General features: G+C 45.8%; 2 protein-coding genes across 4 annotated transcripts in view; one reads left to right on the forward strand and one right to left on the reverse strand.

The window, feature by feature from the left end:
• LOC142582905 (beta-mannosidase-like) overlaps window positions 1–17,982 on the reverse strand; it is a 301,465-nt gene that overhangs the window by 219,129 nt on the left and 64,354 nt on the right. For 2 of the 3 annotated variants that reach the window (XM_075693024.1, XM_075693021.1), the window contains exon 4: window positions 11,768–12,032. The exons of the other annotated variant lie outside the window; for it this stretch is intronic. The gene's annotated coding sequence lies outside the window, so the exon portion shown is untranslated. The remainder of the gene's footprint in view (window positions 1–11,767; window positions 12,033–17,982) is intronic. 3 annotated transcript variants of the gene reach the window in all.
• The window catches only part of LOC142582906 (uncharacterized), a 197,758-nt gene that overhangs the window by 117,618 nt on the left and 62,158 nt on the right, over window positions 1–17,982 (forward strand). The window lies entirely within an intron of this gene.

The following is a 17,982-nucleotide window of genomic DNA, read 5'->3' on the forward strand; positions in this document are numbered from 1 at the left end:
TTTTTTTATCGCTCCGTAATTTTGGCGCCGAGAAAAGGAACACCTTGGAGGGGGGGGGGGCGCAGAGCTTCGAGCGCCTCGAGGAAACCGCCATGGGCGGGGAGAGCGCGCGGCGATGATGTACGACACCTTCCCCGCATCGCGTGCGTCCGCGCATACCGGTTCGCCGGGAGGCACGCGCGATTCAGATTTGTCTCAATTGGCCGTCTCTAATGGCCGCCACGACGTGTGGGGCGTCGTCGTTGTCACGCGACAGCAGGACGCCTTTGAGAGAGAGCGACGACCGAGACGCGGCCGCGGGGCGCACGTGGCACACAAGCGGAGGCGCGGAGCCCGCGCTTGGCACGCAGTGTCGGCGACACCAGGCCGACGCGATGGAAGAACAGGGAACGAGCTTTTCTCAGGGGAAAGAGAGAGGAGCTTGGACTTAAGCAGAGCGCCCGTTTTCAAAAGTTTACAGGCCACACAGGCGAAACAAAATTTGCTGCTCGCCCTCGTTATGTTATTTTAGGAGGACAAATAGAGAGAACTTATTTAAAAGCAAGGCCGACCAAAGTTTCATTATTTAAGTGTCGACCAAGGTAGAGTGTCCTAGCCTGTAGCTCTACGATGGGGACTAAGGGATGGAGGGGAAGAAGAGATGAACGAAGACGCAGAGGGAAACAAACCACACGCAGCCCACGCACACTGTTTGGACAACTGTGCTTCTGTGTAGGTATTTTGTTTTGGCATGTACGTAGCCAACAGGTATTCTATACATGCGATATTAAGCTGGAAAAGCAAGGTCATGGTTCTTCGGATTGAATAAACACAGTTTCCAGCCTCACAGACATAAACGTAATTATATTGGCTTACACCGCCCACAAAAACCTGTGGACAGTAGAAAATGCTATAGAAAGGCAAATTACAGGTAAATGTCAATATATTTTTCGCAAAGGAAACATTCTAGGGCTCCTGGGTCGCTCTTGATGCTTCAAAGCTGCGGATAGTATGCAACACAAGCGCAGCAACTTGGTACATATTCCGAATTGATGTCGTTCTAGGCTATCAGGTTCATGCACCTTGATTGGCTACGCTGATCAAAAAAGATGCCCTTCGCTTCAGTGAGGCGTCACGATAGGCGTCACGTCACGTGAAAGTGCCCCTTAAAGCACTCCATGGAGAATACAGCCACTACATGAGAGCAAGTCGGTTCTGGTTGCCATCTCTATGGCCATGGAATTCTTGAAATGAACAACGCAGGCCTGCATTTGCTTGCCTGCGTTTTTTTTTTTTTCGTCGTAATGCACGCGTTGCTTGCGAAGTCCCAGGTGGTGAACACCTCCCACGACCGTGTACGATTGTTCGCCATCGAATCTTTTCATTACGTATTGTGGGACCTTCTTTCTTCCTTCTCCTCTTTCAATCCCCTTTCCCGCTTCGTCAGTGCAGGGTAGCCTACCGGGCTCAGTCTGGTTAACCTTCCGGCCTTTCCTTATGACTTCTCTCTCTCTCTCTCTCTCTCTCTCTCTCTCTCTCTCTCTCTCCACGACGGCACTATGAAACAATATTTGAGAGAAGGCAATATATTGTGAGGATTCGATTTTACCATCTTACCATAAAATTTACCATTGTATGACGCAGGATTCAGCACAGCTATCATCGAAGGCCGGATTCGCGACTACAGCTGAGGCAGTTTGTTATTGAAGGTATACGATGCGGTAAATAGCGCTGGTAAGTAAAGGACAGCAAAAAAATGTTGACAGGAGACAGAACCAAAATTTGTCAATGGCAAATTGAAGAAAACAAGAAACAAATGGTGAGAAATCAATCAATAGTGCCTGAGTAACTTCAGCAATCTCTGTGACACCGTCAATTTGTGATTTAGTATCTTTAGAGCAGCAAGCAAGCAAGAACACTTGAAGTAGGATGCGCTGCACAAGGTTGCCCCAACTAGCCCAACATGATAAAAAACACTTTCAAGCGCTCCCTCAATCTGTGAAGCGACAGTGCAATAAAAATCAGCTCGAACGACTTTACTGACCGCACCGAAGCTGTGTTCGATTTCCTATAATACTGAAGAAAACCTCAAGGAAAACGAAGTTGTCCCTTGGAAGGTTTCTTGAAGCCAGGTAACGTTTCCTTAAAAGTTTGTTCTAAGCAGCGATTGAAAGCCAAGCAACACACCTATCTTGCCTTTCGAGAACAACTAGTAAATGCTTTTAGGGATGATTAAATGTGCCACCAGTGGAAAGAAATACGGGAAGGAAACTACTCAGCCGAGGTGAAGCGGCAGAATCAGTGCATTGTGAAGTGTAGCTGGCGCATGTAAGGGGGCCACATGAAGTGAATCAGTGGAAGCCAAGTTTTACCTCACGAACTTGGAATTCGCTGTCACCGATGCCTGCAGCAAGAACTTGCAGAACGCCCCATAGCTAAAGTAAAGGAAATTGGCATCAACTTAAGAACATTGCGCCATGAGGTGCCTTTTGTTAGAGTCTGACCCCCTTCGGTTTAGCTACGACCAAGGTGTCAGCGTCCATCTGCAATTTCGTGAACAACCGAGAAACCAATATCTCCGCCATGAAATATACAATAGAAACTAATGTTCTGTATAGTCGCACTTCTCTTTTCTGTTCAGTCCGGCGTTCTTCAGTGGAAGTATAAACCATACGCATCAGCAGAGTGTTCTGAAAATTATACTTCAGAGACGGCAACAGCCAATTCCGTTTAATAAACAAAATTTCTTTGGTAACGCAATCATAAAAGGTAGACGTGACAGTGATTTATTGAAGGTAAATTTGATTATTATTATTATTATTATTATTATTATTATTATTATTATTATTATTATTATTATTATTATTATTATTATTATTATTATTATTATTATTATTATTATCTTTCCTTCCGAGAATTGCGGGGGGTGATCTGGAAAAAATTATTTTCAGTTTGCGTCCTAACAAGCCCACTGGATATGATGGAATATCTTTACACACCATCAGAAGGCATTTAAATGCTCTGTCAGATATTATCCTGCATATACTGGATGGTTTTTTTGGAAGGTGACGAAATTCCGGAATGCCTAAAAGCTGCAGTTGTTTTACAACTACACAAGTCAGGGAATAAAGGTAATATTGAAAACCATCTGCCAATTTCTATATTGCCGGTTATTGCTCAGGTCCTAGAAAAATTTCTTTTCCACACTATGTCTTCTTTCCTTAACAAACTTTCTATCCTGACTCATCGATATTTTGGCCTTATTTCAGGGCGTGGTACTGTGGTACTGCTTGAGGAATCTTCAGATTAACTGTTCTCGGCATTCGATCAGAATCTTTTGACGTGCGCGCTGTTCTTAGAAGCATAACGAAAGCGTTTGACACCCTGAATCATCAAATCTTGTTAAGTAAACTGTATTTTGGGGATTTCGTGAGCCTTTTTACAACAGTTCGGAAAATTACTTGAGCAACAGATTTCAATTGGTCACTACCGATGACAAGACGCTTTTAGTTCTAAGCTGTCGCTGAAAGCTGGAGTTCCCCACGAGGTCCATTTCATCGCCATTGTTGTTTAACATCTTCGTTAATGACTTTCCTTTGGCAATTTCAAAATGTTATGTGTTCCAGTATGCTGACGACACTGTGTTACTGGCAAAACATCTTTCTTACAAAATGTCCACTGAAATGTGGCAAAATGACGTGTATAATGCAATGCCTTGGTTCACTAATAATGGAATTGTCAATAATTCCTAAAAATACAACTTGTTTGTTTTCGCTCTCCATTCAAGACTACTGTAATTAACATGCCTCTCTACTTACATGAGTCAAACTGTGTTTCTTGTGAATGTGCGCCTATTCCATACGTGGATTGTCTGAAGTATCTCGGAATATATTTCGATAGTAGCTTAACGCGGCAACATCACTTATCACTTATTTGTTCTAAAGTGAGGTCAGTCGCTTGGCTGTTGTTTAATATCGAAAGTTTTACACCCTTGTCTGTAAAAAAAGATTATTGTACATGCACTGGCTTACAGCGTGTGAACGGTGACAGTACGGCAGTACAGTCCTCGGCTTCTGTTGGGGTCGTTGGAGATGCAGGGCAGACAGGATAATAAAAAAATATTTTGAAAAACGCTGCCTACAGTTCCCCACTAGTAACAGCTCCAAATATCTTCCGTGAATTCGGTCTACCGAATTTTCAATCTTTGCTTATCGAAACAGTTGTCGTCATACTTTTTTTTAAATTCTACATTCAAACAAAAAGATGCCGCCACAAGAGAACTCGGAAAACACGCCCGTTATGTAGTTCCTCGTTCAGCCACAAGGAACGGTGCGGCCAGACGCCGTGCATGCGTGCCGGACATCTTAAACGAGTTACCAGATGAAATCTTCATGCGACATCGAAAAGCACACTGAAAGAATTGTTAAACGAGCTATGGTGAATTCAATCTCCAGAACATTTTTGCATCATAATATTTACTTCGTCAATTTCCTTTGTTTTAAGTAGAATAACTAAATGTTATCTTGTTCTCTTCCATTTTCTTGTCATTCATTTTATTTCTTTATTTTTACATGTCTCATCAATTTCTGTATTTTTTTTTCGCCATATGTATCATATTCATAGGCATGGTCCTACAAGCCAACTGAGGCTTAGACCAGCCTGCTTGTGTTGTTTTGCATTTCAGATGGCAATAAACATTATTATTATTATTATTATTATTATTATTATTATTATTATTATTATTATTATTATTATTATTATTATTATTTAAAAACATATATACAATTCAAAGAGCGAAATATAAAGCAAGGAGCGGGCTGGCAAGTGCCACCGGAAGGGGCACAACGCATACCTGTTCTTCAGGAAGGAGAGGTTCGCTCAAGAGAGAGAGAGAGAAAACAAGGATAGGAAAGCCAGTGAGGTCAACCAGAAGAGCATCCGGTTTGCTCAGGTGGCAATGTAATCATTCGCCCTGACTGCCGCCCCTGTGAGTAATTCTTTTTATTGAAATGAAAATCAACGAAAAATATGTAGCCCAGTAATGGGGACGGCTACTCCTCATCGCATCGCAGACAATAGAATCTAAAAAATATATATGTAGTAAGGAAATGAAGAGAGACTACGTCAAAGGGCCAGAAATCCACAGCACACAGCCCTACATACACACAGGGACATATAAATATAAAAGGCATATCCAAGTCGCCCGACAATGAGTTTGTAAACAAAGTCACAGTGTCACTCATGGGCTTGGGGTATTAGTGGCAATTCTCCAATCCGTATTTCACCTGAAAGTAAATAGCGTGCAAGTGATGACATATATGCACTAATACTGTGCTTTGCTTACCTCCCTTCAGCCGATTCTCGCTGCTATATATAGAAGCTATGTTATTAAGCGAGAGCCTGCACGAGCTGTGAAATTCGTGATTGCGCCCCCATTGCGAAGCCACGAAGTCCTGACGTAGACAGCGTGATGTGTCAGAGGTCTGGCGGTTGCGCTGCCAATCACCATCTCGAAGTATACGAAAGCGGTTGGCATGGGTGGCCGCTGAGAATGACGAATCGCGTCGTCACCAATTCCATCTCTTTAACGGCGCCCCGTTTATGGAGGCATGTCGGCCTTTGTAACGCTTTAATAAATTCTTATTGGCTGCGTTGAAGCTAAGCTGCAGTTTCGGCAAGAGGCTACATTCGGTGATGGAGCTGCTAAGCTTATAAAGAGTTCCATGCAACTAGCTGGTACGCAAGTTTGACTGCTATAGCGCTGTACTCCAATCGTTCCTCTCGCTCTGTTCAGGTAAGTGCAGGTCACTTCCATTTCCGAAAAAAAAAACATTTCCGTGTTGTCATCACGCAACTCAACGACGTGTTTTACGGTGATCTACATTGCGGCGACATTCTTTGTGAATACCTTCTCGGGATTGCAACATGACGACACCTGGCAATAAATGTACCAGGACCATTTCTCTATCTCTGTCTCTCACGCACACGCACACGCACACGCAAAAGCAATGCGTCCACCCGTCGAGATGCAAGCATCACTTTCCGAGGTACTTTAACATCATGGTGTTTTAACTCCAGACTATGACATTTATCTTTTCGTTTCACAGCGATACGCTGAATTTCGTATGACAAGTCCTTCCCTCCTTCCGTCGAACGCGAAGTAGGTAAATGACCCAATCCGGGAGTTTAGTGACAAGGTATTTAACCCGACCCGTTGGTTCTGTAACTCCGGCATTATGCTGTCATACACGAGGTCGCGGGTTCAGCTCCCGGCCGCGGCAGCAGCGATTCGATGAGGAAGGAATGCAGAAACGCTCGTGTGACGTACCTTGATTGTACATTAAACCATCCCAGGTGGAAAAAAAGTAATCGGGAGCCCCTTCACTATGGCCTCCCTCGTAAACAACAGTGTCAGTTTCACGAGATTAAACCTCATAACTTGTTAATATGTATAATTAATAGTTTAACGGCAGATACTTAGTCCGAGACATCTGAAATGCAGGAGCCCACAATAAAGTGCTCGCAGACATTTCCACCGACACTGAAACGAATAAAACGACCACCCTGGGATATAGTATACGACAGCCGAACAAGCGAGCTGCCGGTCAATGCGACAACGTAAAGTGCTGGCGTTAGAATGTGGTATTGCCTCTGGCATTCAGCTCTTAGGACATCTTTTCGACGTTAGCAGCGATGAAAATAGAAGCTGGTATCTGCGCACACAATGTTCGCATTAGTCTCCACTCGAAGGTGCATCCCAATGCTAGAAGACAGGTCTTCGCTTGGTAAAGTGTCCGTGTCGTCCCGATCAAACAATCCTGTAGACGCGGACGTGGAGCGTTCGAGATAATCGGGGGGATAGACAAAGGGCAACGAAACGAAATAAAGAAACGTAAGAACCACGAGGCCCGCAGCCCTCGCGCAATGTTCCGAAACCAAGTGGCAATGGCGCTCGGGAAGCGTGGGGAAGGTTGCGCCCTGACTGCGTTACCCGCGAAGAGAGCATTCGGTGACGCCCTGACGCGAGCGAGACTCAAATCGGTGTGGGTGTAAGGGTGCACCGGTCAAGAAGTGGGAACCCGAGCTCACGCCGAGAAAGTGCTCAGGCGCCCATCTCATACGCAATCGGAGCTCTCTCCGTTCTATTTCTGTTTCTCTTCGGTAATCTCCGAGTGTTTTATAGCTTCATTCCCTTCGTTCCTTACTTATTTCTCTCTTTCTTTCAACGGAACGAGAGCTCCACGATAGTCGGACTAACCTATGACGTAGAGTAGAAACAATCAACAGAAGGAAAGAAGAAGTGAGATACAGATGGGAAAACGAAAAGTAGCCTCTTTTCTGCGATCCTCATCAAGCGCCGGCGGCCCTTTCCTTTCCTCGTCCTTTAGGAGAAGGAAAGAGAGAGAGTGAGGCGAGCGAGAAGGCATGAAAGACAAGTGTGTGAAGGGATCGCGAAGAAGCGGGGGAAAGCCTGCGATAAACAGGGCCGCATCAACTTTCTAGGGAACGGGCTCGCGCAGCAGGAAACATCGCCGGCATCGCTGATGTGGTCAGCGCCAGTCCCCGCCCGCCCGGCTTCGCTGACGCCATCGCCGCCTTGTGAACGTTCTGTCAATCCTTCTTCACGCGTTGACTCGCACGGCGGCACCCGCATGGACGAACGCGGAGGTTTATAAGGCTTAAACATTCGGAGTCACTGATGATCATTTGGAGTTTTTTTTTTTTCTTCTTTCTTTTCTGGCGCCCCTATGCACCTGCAGTTTTCTTTTGTCTCCGCGATAAGCTCGTCGGTTTATGCCGTTACGCGTGTTGGGTGTGTCCGCGTCCCCGAGTGCTACAGGCCGCGCACTTTGCCATGAAGGACTGTATATAGTTTCTGGCTTTGCAAACCGGTTTGTTTTTCACTGAAGTCAACAAACTTCTACGGAGGAATGCATACAATGTACACTAACTATGTCGTAAGTGCGGGCCTTACTATCTAGTGGAGCACAGCTAAGCCGCTCGTGTTCCTGGATTGGGTGTCCGAGACAAATTGAGCATATCCTACCACCCCGATTTCCATAGCAGAAATGCTACTATGCTGGACAAACCAGACGTCAACATGAAAACTTTTAACTCGATGGATGGATACAACTTTCTTGTACATCCGGCAAGGTTTAACGCGACCCGGGCTCAGGTCTCCCACGGGGGAACGTCAAGGCCCTGCCTCAACGCCGCCTCACGGGCTTGCTGGACTGCCCACATCTGGATTCCGAGGTCTGAGCTGCGCAGAGCGGCCGCCCACCTCGACGACAGGGTCTCCGGAACAACTGCCATACTTCCTATAACTACATTGCACTCCCACAGCATGTGTTTGAGTGTTGCTGGTCCTTCCTGGCACAATTTGCACGTGTTGTCCTGATGCTTATCTGGGAAGATACGTTTCAGGGCGTTAACTGGAACCGTTAAATTAGAGCATTACGCTTAACATGGAAGGCGTGCTCGCGTGCCTGGCAAAAACTTCGTCGTCGGATAAGCCTTTTCTGCAGGAGAAAATAAACTTGCCGCTTTTGCGAAACTTTAGTGAATTGGTCGTTTCTGTGTACATGAATTCGTATTAGAATGTCCATTGTCCGCTTTGTACACACGCGTATGTAGTACGTTGTTGAAAACCCCCACCTATATGGGCGATCTGCAGTGGTAATTACATAGCGCGAACCGAACCGTTCTCGATCCAGCGAGACATGCGCGTGCCGAGAAGGCGCCCTGCGGCATTTACGCGCGGCGCGTAGTGATAATCATAAACAGTGGGATTTCACCCACAGGGTGCTCGAGATTCGAAATCGAGGCAACAACGGCGAAACGCTCCAAACACGCCGAGTTTCACGGACGCAAATACCGCTGACGAAAAATCCTCGCGTGGAATCCACAGAGCTGGTTACTTCCGCAGCTCCAAACGTTGTCGGTGCAAATATTAAGGTGCCATCCGTGTGGGAAGTATAAGCTCTGTATACACGATATTCCAGACAAGTGACAGTGTCGCTTTTGAAGCGCGACAGAGACTGAATTAGAATTTTGGGTTCGGAACAACAGGAAACGCGGAAAGCTCCTATTTAACTGTTGCTTTAATCGTGTCTTTCATCTACACGGCGTACATTACGGACATTCGTAAACATACATCGACACATTCTCGCCGTATAAATACTGCGCACGCCGCTTCATGCAAGCATAGTAATCCCGCATAGGCACCCAACGCTCACGTCGACGCATTTTCGAAGCTACTCGTAACTTTTTTTGCTTAGCCCACTTCACTGAACACTCGAACGGTAAAGGTGCCCTGAGTGAAATTTAAGCCTAAATGCACAAGCAGAACAATGGTTATATTGACGCCTCCATAACAAAACGAAACAAAAGAAGAACATCTTTTCGACATCGTGTACAACATCGCTTTCCCGACTCTTCTTCGCTTCGGGTCTGGTTCAGCGGCATCTTTAAATCCCCGTTGCATGTCACTGCGATTTTCAACCAGCCACCGCAAGCTAAGCAAGGGGAAGTGGACCAATCGCAGACGCCGGCACCGCCCACCTTAGCCGTTTACCTACTTTCACTACGCTAGCTCGGACTCACCTCCTCTTGTCAGCCAATTACATAAGAAAAAAATCTTGAGTTCGGCAACGCTATTTTGCTTTGAAAGGTAACGAAAGAAGCTTCCTATAAACGAGAAGAACGTTTGATTGGGCAGTTCAAACAACGGTGCGGGTCACTCCCTTATCCTTATACTAGCTTGCGGCGGCGGTTACGTAAATTTGACGCCAGGAGACTGGAATTGAAATTAAGTTGGAACAGTTTTACGCTATACGGCTCAGGTTTCGACATATAGCCAGAGAGTTGAAACACAGCGCGTTTTTACAACCGAAACATAGGTCTACAACGTGCACGGTTCGATGCGCATCATCATCCACGTTCGACAATACGCACCCTTCCTCGTCAATGCTGAACCACGGGGCAATGCACGCGCTCGTGAAAGCGTCAATGATGAAATGCTTGGGAAAGCTAGCACGAAATGAACAACATCTTAGTTCCATTTCTGTTCTTTCTTTCTTTTTTTTTATTTTGGCAGGGAGCGGGTCGTTCCGATTTTGGATACTGTTAGGACGCCCCGTGAACGAGCAGCCACTATTGCAAAGAAGTCCGTCAGGGCTTAACCGATTGAGTCATCACTCCATGGATCTGAATTATCGAGGACAGCTGACAGTATAATTAGTACTGGGTGAACTACTACGCATCACTTGTCCTGTGTTCTGACGCCAAACTTATTCATAGATTAAGTGAAAAGGAATAAAGGTCTTGCGTTGGATAATGTTCTATGACCTTCTTTTTTTCTTCTGTTTCTTAAAGACGGTTACGACTATCATGTTTCTCTTCTTTCGTGCTTTCTACTTTCAGCTCTTATTTCAACTCTTAAGAAAGTCGAAGGAAGGCAAGATTACGACACATCTGGCAAATCGTACAAGCAGTTCTGCGAGCACACTGCCAGATCAAAAGAGACCCCAGCTGCCTTTGCTACGTTTCATCTCCGCACTTGACCCCGCGTGCTCGCGGTGAAGGAAAAGTAAAGAGATCGAGGTTCCGGTCCATTTCTGGGCAATCTCGTACAGACCTCGCTATACGAGTGGCAGCGGAGCCAGCAATACGTACACGGCTCTACGGAGACAGAAGTGCTGGTCTTAGAAAAAGAATCGGAATAGAAATTGCCACATGCCTCTCTCTCTCGAGTACCCTCTTACGCTGACCTTTCTACGCTGCCTGTGCCGCATATCGTGACAGGCCGTTTAATATCAACCCCTGTCACGTCACTTAGCTCTTCGTGTATAATGTTGGCCGCTAGCGAAACTCTCCAGCTCGCAATCGTTAACGCGTCACGGCTTATACCGCGTTCTTTCAGCGAACTGTTTAAACAGCGCTAAGTGGGCTCCCCCTCTCCTCTTGTCGATCGCAATGCTTCAGATTGCGTGCATTGCAAATTAGTACACGTACGATGGCAGATACTACGTGCAAGTGCCTGGCCTCCCGAATCAGTGCGTTATTTGCAGCTCATTATCTTTCCTCGCGGTATATGTAGCGCAAGCTAATGATTAATGTTATATCACATAGTGTTAGAAATAAAAGGCCAGGAATATCGAAAAAATGGGATTGTGGTCTGGAATATTAATGCACACATACAATGAAGAAGATATGAGACTGCTTTACACTCAGGCTGATAACACAACCAAGCCAAAGAAGATATATGTATAAGAAGTCATTTCGCAAACTCGTAGTGCATATGAACAAACTCATTGCACTTAAACTCTTTGCTTGTCTGAGTTGCATCACAGCAAAAAAATAAAATAAAAGGCAAAATTAAAAAGCAACCTCCAGGGTCCTCCTTGAAAGTGCTCCACGCGTTTCCACTAGAGGAACGAATGCCGTTGTCCCGCAAACAATAACGCCAACTACTGAATCCGTTACTTCAACCGGCCGTTCCCTTATCCTTCTGACCTTACAACGCACACACACACACACACACACACCGAGATGCTGAAACAGCGCCCTTCGCTCACGACGTCGCCTTTTAGAAACGCCCCTGCCGCCCAACCGAATCGGAGGCCTCTGACCGGTAATCGCACTCCTCTGATAAAACGGCGAAATTTGCAGAGCGCCCTGCCGATGCCTTATGCGGAGCCAGAGCCGCGCGGATTTCTTTGTCCAGCGCAATAAGCACGGGGCACCGTAAGCGCTAAGCGGGGATAGAAAAAGGTCAATAACTCACTACAAACGGCTGTGGCAGCGTCGGAGGCCGTGCGAGTCGGTTCTCACAAGGCGGGCGACAGCGCAGCTTCATTGATTTCTGAAGGGCTGCCCTCGCGAAGATGCCGGCGGCGAACGTGGGAGAGCTTGTTAGGCCCTCCGGGACAAACCAGAAGAAGCCCGGCCCAGGGACTTGTCCCTCCGGCGAACGCCCGGTCGCCGAAGGGGGGGAGTCAAATGGGGGAGGCTGCCCGCTATCTCGGCTTCGCTTCTTCTGCTCTTGTCCTCTGCAAGCAGGAGCAAGAACCGGCTGCTCAGAAAAGACAGCCCGCGCTTCTATTTTGTCTGCATTTTTCGTAAGCTTTCTTGTCTGTTATTGCTTTTGATGGTCGCTGTGGGCCAGTTCTCGGGCAGATCTTATGCCATGTGGGGAAGGCGACATGTAGGATACGCGAAGGCGAAGCGGCACATAGCCGTATGTTAAGGCAGCATAAGCGTCAAAACGACGGTACCTGCCGCGGTTGTCCAGTGGCTGTTGCGATGCGCTGCTGAGATCGAGGTCCCGGGTTCGATCTCCGTCGCGAATGTCAAATTTTTTCTGGGGGAGGGGGGGAGGGAATGTACTGCTTGTGCACTGATACTTAGGAGCGCGTTAAAGAGCCCCAACGAGTTGAAATTATTCCGGAGTTCCGCACTATACGGTGTATCTCGTAATCCGATCATGATTTTGGCACGCAATACCCCGTACTTCTCTTTAATGGTGATCACTCTTGTCATGCCCTCAAAATTGTGCGCGTGCACAACTTAACTATCTATAAGAACTCGTAATCTGATAAAGCGTCATGATCCCATCGCTACATCCTTTTTCTGAGACAGCTTAACCACGCAATGCCCAAACGTAGACCCAAATCAAGGAAAGATAGAACAACTAGTCCACATTTATTTCTGACCATGAAGAGTGCATTTGTAGTAAGAAAAACAACAACAGTGAATTGGAATTTGAGTAATAACATTATTAGTAAAGTAAAAAACCGATTAGTAGTTGGTTTGCTGAACCACATCAGAAATGCTACTACGTAGCTTATGCATTATGTTTCGCGAGCTTAAACCAATGTATTCAGGCATGAAACTCAGCGCAGCGTGTACGATACGCGGGGTTGGCGCAGTGCACCTAACATCCGAGTCCGGTTAAAAGGATTGCAGCTGCATTGCGAGGCGCCGCGTGCACCTGTTTCTGCGATATGCTCGAAAAGCTGCAGAACGACAATAACTTGCCGTGCCAAAAATACGCTGAGAAGCGTCTCCGCTCTGTAAAGATAGCATAATAAATACCAAAGCCGCGACCAACTTTTTTCGTGTTTGCTACCGTGCTGGTTTGGTCCAACTCGCCGGAGAACTCCATAAACGACCAACTTCACGGTTAAAGCAAGATACATGCAAGAACACCATGTTGCATTTCTGCTTCCGAAGAAAGAGAGAGTGAAGCGAACAGAAAGGGAGGTTAATCAGGTTGCTCTTGGGTTCCTACCTTATAAACTGTGGGAATGGGCAGGGGAAAGAAAGCAGGGAAATGACAAATGACCATTACAAGAGGTAAAGGGCGCACAGCGTTCACTGTGAATTGAAAGGCGGTCGCACATCTCCACACTCTCATCATACGGCACCTATTTACGCGCTGCCCTTCGTACATAATGATACACCAAATATTAATGACGGAATTTCAATGTCCGTGCTAGTTTAAGCATCGTGTCTAACTTTTTCGTTAGCATGACGCTTGCGCCTCGAGATACAAGGCAGAGGCCATAGAGGAGGCGCTGTATAGGCAAAGGAGTGCTTGGGCTACAGCGACATACGCAGGAAATATATGCGAAGAAGAGTGAGGACGCTTCGCTTCTGTGTCATTGTCTTGACGAGAGGGCTTCTATCCGTCTTGTTGAAGCTTCTTGACTTCGCCTAGTCGTGACGTAGACAAGTGCTCTAGTGGAAACATTAATTAGACGAAGACAGCTCTTACTGGCTACATACTGAGCTACCTTTTATCCTTCGCTTTCGCAAAATTCCTGTTCACGTTACAAAAGGAAGATAGGAAGGAAAAAAATAAAATAAACGGGATTATATATGGGCTCTCTATATGACATAACAAAAAGGTTCAGGGGCAATAAAAGGACAGGGGAAAAAATGCGAAAAGTCCGACAATTAATGTGCACAGGCGTGCGGCTGAGATGTGCGAATTCTCAATAATGACTGGGTTTTATAACCTATTTCGCCAAAGGCTAAAATGATTAACATGCCGTCATCTATCGCGCACAGCTGAATGGTTTCTCCGCGCCTTCCATTTTTTTCTTCCTATTACTTAGCTAACAAATAATTAACATCGCTTTCTCGGCGGGAAATTGTTATCTAACTATCATGGGTACTTAGAAGTCTAAGTGACATGTTTTAACATATGTATATGGCGAACAACGCGTAATTCATGAATATTCAATCGTGCGACTGCACATAGCGTTGCGTTTTGATGCAACGAGATATTGCTAAACAATTTATTGTTTAGAAAAATACACGATCAAGAAGAGACGTGAACGCCTTCTGACACTGCGCTAAAGCATGTTGCTTAACCCTGGGCTCTTTGTAGCCGCAGAATATTTTATGCAGAAACGCCTCGCAAACGCCTCACAGTGCCTTCTGATTAAAAAAGAAATGTTGGCTATTTCTGCAAGCGAGTTTTGCTTTTGCGTTACTCCGTGCCTGTTAAGTTATAGTGGCAGTGCTTGTTTGAATTTTCTAGCGCTTGTACTGATTGCCCGGGTCCCACAGTATATGCGCATATGTAAATATAACGATGGTTCTGTAGTAAACGCATTCCTCCGTAATGATGCCCCGGGGTCATTCAACGCAAGGTCGAGCCGGGGTAGCTGCAAATAAGTCACGACCTCCGTTCACGAGCTTGACGGCAAAGCGGAGGAGTAAAAAGAACCAAAAGAGACGAAGATATTTCGTTAAAATAAATTACGCTGGTGCTTTTTCCTCTATGTCTCTCTCTCTCTATTTCTCTCGCTTCTCTTGAATTCCTGATTTAGTATTGCAAATCATGCATGAGAGCTCCACACATCAAGGACATATATAGAGACGCCCAAATTTATCATTTCCTTTCTTCGTTTTTTAGCTTGTTTTCATCATTTCGAGTGTCAAAAAGCGGGACAGACAACATATAAATAATAACGGTGATGTCGCACGCTAGCGAATTCCTTGCGCGTTTTGTTATTCAAGAAAAAAAGAACGCTATCGATACATTAAGCAGCTGTTTCTATACAAGAAAAGAAAAGAAGGAAGACAGAAAAGAAAAGAAAGAAAGCATAGAGAAAGAGATACAGAGATGATTTTTTATGTATACATAAATGGCTATTTTGCAAGTTGTTTGCTTTATTTATCTTCATCTGATGCTCCTATGACTTGAGACGCCTGCATAAAACGCGCCGTTCTTGAGAAGTAGCAAAGCGTTGGCCCGGTTGTTCGGGAAACACTTGTGGTGTCGATGTGAAAAAAGACGAAGCGCATCTTGACGGAATAGCATGCCTTGCTGGCAAAGAGAGCGTAAGTGACGCAAGGCGAAAGTACTAGAGATCTTCTGAAACGTGTAGTATCGTTAACGCCGGTATTAACAACTTCAGATATTGTACACGTAGAGTCTGGCGTAATTAAGTATCCCTTAAAAAGCTTTTGGTTGAGTATCTGCACTACCCGCACATCGTATATCGCCTTTTCAACGCTCAAGATGCGTAGCGTTTCCATGATTCGGCCAACAGCTTCAATCAATCATTTTAAGCATTATCGATTGAACAATAGAACAATGAAAAAAGCTAGTAAATCAAATTGCTAACGAATGTAAGCTCCTGAAGGTCAAGCAACTATTGATATTTCATGTGTGAAACTAGCATGCACCGTTACTCTACTTGTGTTGGTACGTGTATTATGATATGTCTAGTTGCTTTACAACCCACCGTGGTTGCTTAATGGCTATGGTTTTGGGCTGCTAAGCACAAGGTCGCGGGATCGAATCCCGGCAACGGCGGCCACATTTCGATGGGGGCGAAATGCGAAAACATCCGTAGTACTTAGATTTAGGCGCACGTTAAAAAAAGAACCCAGGTGGTCCAAATTTCCGGAGTCCCCCGCTACGGCGTGCCTCATAATCAGATCTCGTTTGTGGCACGTAAAATCCCATAATTTATTTTTCTAGTTGCTTTACATGTTCATGAAACCATGTTCCGGTGTATTTTCTTTTCTTGAATCTCGCACCACCTCTCGTGATTTACCGCGAAAGGGACGTGAAGCTTTAATCAGTGATGATTATTATAGTAAATATTTTGATTAATATAATAATGCTAATGATGATGATGACGTGGCTTAAGACAGCCTCAGGTTTTACGCGAGTTATAAATATTGAAAGCACCATTAATAACGGCTTCATTTAGATACAAGCACGGCGCTAAAACGCGGACATTTTTTTTTTAATAGGGAGAAGCTTGTGAGGCGGTAATGCAAGGTGATGAGCGGCCTAAGCAGATTGCACAGAGAAATCGTCGCTGTCGTGGAGGCGTCGAAAGCAAACGTTGGGTCCTTTGCCTTGGCAAAGTGTCATTGCTAAAGCGTTTGTTAACAATGAAGCAATCTGTCTCGCACGCAGTAATCAATGCAACAGCATATCTGAGCTATACACGAAAAACAAGCACATACAAAAAGATCACTGTTTCAAGTTCTAGTATTCTTAGCATAGCCGTCACCCAAAAGGCGGAATTATCGCGCGTAAGTTACAGCAATGTAAATGAGATAGGTTTGGGAGGAATCAAAATGAAAAGGAAAGCGTCTGGCATTTTCTTTTTCTCTGTGTTTAGTGCTCACAGAATGCATCCAAAAAATTTCCTGTCATACTGCTTCTTGATACATTCTCAAAGACTTTGTAAAGAAGAAAGAAAGAACGAACGAAATATTTCTGTCAAAAGCTGGAACATTGCCTAAAGTCGGCCACGAGGCCATAGTTACAAGTGGGGACTTAGAATGGCCGTCCACGGGTCTAACGTAGCTTCGTAGAACCCATACTGCGCTTTCGTCCATAAAAAATGAGAATGCTGCTATTTAACGCGAACCAGCTAGAGCAATGCTTAACTTAACCAACACAAACCATACCTCTGCACGCTGCGAGCAGCTCCACGCTTGTAGCGTCTTGTCCTGCTCGTCTTCGAAACAAGAACGGCTGCCACGAAATAAATAAATACAGCGGCTGTAAGAGCCTACTCCTAAACAAGGTAGCATCGCATTGCATATGAAGGAGGACCACTAAGTACGACACCAAAGAAAGAGAATCAAGCAAAGAAGACCGAGCAACGCTACCGAGGGAGGTCTCAACATCCTGATCTGCACGGAGGGGCCAACTACCGCGTACTGTCGTCTATAAAAAAAAAAGAAAGAAACAGGGACTTTGAGCCTAAGAACTAAAGACGCAAAAGTCACACGAGCGAAAAAGAAAAGTAGATGTACGACGACGACGGAAGTGCACGCGTGCGTACAGGTGCCGCAGCGATCAGCATGCATTAGGGCACGTTGTGGGTGCTCGCTCTCAAGGGCGCGCTCATGCAATATGCATACAACCTGCGGGAGTCGAGAGGTGACAGCGAGGTGTGCCGGGTGTTAGCCCACGGTAGCGGCACGGATCGAGGTGATGGAGGTATGCTGCGCGGGTTCGTAGACATTGCGATCGACGAACGAGGAAACGCTGCGACACGACTGGTTCGACGCTTTTACACGTACGCACCCAAAATGCACGCGCACACGCATGCACGCACACGCACGCGCGCAGGCAGCTGAATGGACTCTGAAGAGGACCGGGAGGATAGGGGCTCAATGTCGCCTCGTGGTCGCTTCAGCTTATCAGCAACGTCGGGGTCGATGTGCTGCACTGAGAGTACGCCGGTTATGTATACAGCTATCTTCAATTAGCGAATAATTGTGTGCCGATGCAGCACTGCTAAGCAACCATTTGCGAGATGCAGGGGTGACCAGCTTGCAATAGCACCAGCTGCAAAATGTCCTCTTTCTTGGGACTTTTTTATGCCCGCTGACATTACAAAACCTTTTCTTTCTTTCTTTTTTCTTTTTGTGACGTATGTGAAATCGCGCAGCAGATCGAGCGGTTCCTGCTGGACCTTTCTCTTGTTGTTTTCGTGTAATTCACCCTCTTGA

The sequence above is a fragment of the Dermacentor variabilis genome, chromosome 5 (assembly GCF_050947875.1).
Source record: "Dermacentor variabilis isolate Ectoservices chromosome 5, ASM5094787v1, whole genome shotgun sequence".
Classification (NCBI taxonomy): Eukaryota; Metazoa; Arthropoda; class Arachnida; order Ixodida; family Ixodidae; genus Dermacentor; species Dermacentor variabilis.